Source organism: Miscanthus floridulus, chromosome 2, assembly GCF_019320115.1.
Source record: "Miscanthus floridulus cultivar M001 chromosome 2, ASM1932011v1, whole genome shotgun sequence".
NCBI classification, from domain to species: domain Eukaryota; kingdom Viridiplantae; phylum Streptophyta; class Magnoliopsida; order Poales; family Poaceae; genus Miscanthus; species Miscanthus floridulus.
Genome location: NC_089581.1, coordinates 58,282,478 through 58,285,547, shown reverse-complemented (window position 1 = coordinate 58,285,547; position 3,070 = coordinate 58,282,478).

Genomic DNA, 3,070 nt, shown 5'->3' with positions numbered 1-3,070 from the left:
CCACAGTCAGTCGAGAGCTCCTGCTAGGTGCTACACCATGTTCCACCATCACCAACTCAACCTCTAGCCCTGCTTTGCCTCGCACACGCTCGCTTAGCCCGCTGAGGCCATAGCCGCCTTACCATAGGCGTTGTAGCACCTCTACCGCCATGTAGTCGCCCGCCACGACCACCACACGTGTGGTTGGGCCACCACCGACTATGCTTGGCTAAGTCGCCACTACTACTGCCTTCCCCTACCTGCGTTGCCCCTCCTATGCTCCTTCCCTAGGTCCTCTCCGGCAGCCACACCCCGCAGCGCCGTAGCCGTTGGCCACCGATGTCTGTGGCTAGACTACCTCGGGCCACCTCCAACGAGGCCACAGATAGCCCTAGGTCTCTGCAGGGCCCGAGCACCCCTCCTCCTAGTCCATCACCACCGCTGAACCCTCCATGGCCGAAAATCAGCCCTACCGCGGCCCTCCTCTGCTCGGTGAAGATGAGGAAGAAGAAGAGAAGGACCTCGCACATAAATAGAAGCTTTTCTAGGGTTCCCAATGTAAATCTCATGACTCACATGAATAGTATTGCTAGACTATGGGTTGATTCAGGAAAAGATCAGGGGCCTCGGTGCAAAGTGTTTGTCTTTTATGGTTTTTCCTTTTCTTTTATGTTTTATTCGGCTAAAACTTCAAAAATTTATAGTAAATTATAGAAAAATCCTAAAAATGCCAAACTAGTTTTGTTACACTCCACATGACTAGATCTATGCATTAGATATATAGTATTGCATGTTTTAGTATAAAATTATTGCTGTATTTTCAGATCTATGTTTTTCCTTGGTAAATTAATAGAGGATGTTTGGCTAGTGAAAATGCAGTGAAAATTTTATGGTAAACTAGTATGGATGTGTGTGTACTCTGATAAAAATTTCATGTCTAATGGATGTTTAATTACTAAGTTATTGAATTATCATGTGTCACATGCTTTTATTGCCATTAAATCTTAATTAACTACTAGTAAATAATATGCTTATCTAGAAATTATGAAATTCATACAGTAGCTTTGTTTAGTTAAGATGTGCCACCCAAAAAAATTTCACCTCCAAAATAGATGTTTGGTGTGACACCTCTTTATTCCTTGGTTATAATTATTTAAGCTTTTATATATATTAGGTGTTTAGATTTGGGTTAATATACGTTTGTCTATACTACTTATTTTACATGATGACTAGGCAAAGTGTGTTTATTAAGTAGAAGTGTGCTTGGTATGTTATGATAAGCTTTCACTTGTATGTTTAAAATGCAAATGGTTGTTTTACTCGCTTGTGTGATAATAGTAACTCGCAAGTAAGTCGCTAGGAGAGGATGAGAGTCAAACCTCCAATGTTTAGTTACCCTAGTCACCCTTTGATGTGTTGCTTGTCTTTTAAGTTTGTAATGCCTATGTGTATGCTTGTTTGACTTAAGCATTGCATTGCATTTATGCATATCATTTAGGAACGATGATGAATCGATGGATCAACTGAAGGATAATGTTGGCATCAAGCAGAGAGATGGAATAATAGTGACCAGTCCTGAAGATGATGGTGGATCATGTCCCAAAGATGGAGGAATACTAACTTTGTATGATACAAGCTTACCCAGGCAACCCCCGATGCATAACCCCTATTTTTAAAGCACTTATTATTATGTTGCTTGTGCATTATTAAGTTTTAGGAGTTGCTTGAAACCCACCTGCATAAACATTCTATCCTATGAGTCTGTCGACGAAATATGGTCGGCAGTCTACCTAGGGGTATGCCCAAGGTAGTAGATTGTCGGCAGACAGATGCGTAAGCCACAAACAAGATGGTGACGCAAGACAGACACAAGGTTTTATCTAGGTTCGGCCGCCAAGAAGGCGTAATACCTACGTCCTGTGTCTGATTTGTATTATTGTATGTCAATGAGAGATGTTTTTTAGAGGGATCCCCTCCCCGCCTTATATAGTCCGGGGGGCAGGGTTACAGATTTGGAAACTAATCCTAGTCAGTTACAATTGCCATATGTGGTCAGATAAGGATTCCTATTCTAACCGACCAAGATCCTGCTTGATCGCCAAATCCATCTTGACTCCATGTGCGAGACTCCGATCAGGTTGGCTGGGCCACACGTCGTCTTTCGAGTGGACCGAACCCATCGATCTGGGCTGGCCCAAGCTTAGCCGTAAGGGTATAGGGGTTAATACCCCCACAGCTTGTCCCTGAACACCATGTATTATGCTGCAACACGCCATTTTAACCTTCTTCGACAAGTAAGGCTTGAGTTCTTGACATTTCTGACCACCGTCATCGCCGGAGAAGTAAGTTGTCCGAAGAATGTATGGTGCTCTTAAGAAAAAAGGAAAAGATTTTCGTCCTGAGAAGTGTGCCCACTTGTATTTCTAGAAAGAAATGTAAGTGGTCTTGAAGCATAGCATCCTTGATCATCAGAGGCGTAGGGGTCGAAAAAACCAACACATTCACCGCAAGGTGAAGTGTGCCCACTTAGTCCCCGAGCCTGGTAGTAGGTGATGTAGGCACATGGTGCCAGGGTCTAAAAAGAATTCCCAGTTTAGTTGAGAACCCAATTGTCATACAAACAAAAACAAGATGCACCGGCAGGTGCATCGTACCGACATAGTCCCCGAGCTTGCTGGAAGGCAAGGTATGAACCTTGTAGCAAGGTCTAAATAAATATCTCTCAACTATATGTGAGTACAACCCACATGTAGCCAAGGAGAACCATTCTCCGAGCAGTGGTCGGGACAGTCCCCAAGCACATTGATAATCCTTACAATCATTCAAAGCACAGGGGTCAATTAAAACACAATCACCATAAGGTGAAGTGTGCCCACTTAGTCCCTAAGCCTGGTAGTAGGTGACGCAGGCACGTGGTGCTAGGGTCTAAAAAAGAATTTCCACCGAAGTTAAGAATCTAATCGTTGTACAGGCGATACGAGATGCACCGGCAGGTGCATCGTACCGACGTAGTCCCCGAGCTTGCTGGAAGGCAAAGTATGAGCCTTGTAGCAAGGTCTAAATAAATGTCTCTCAATTGTATGTGAGTACA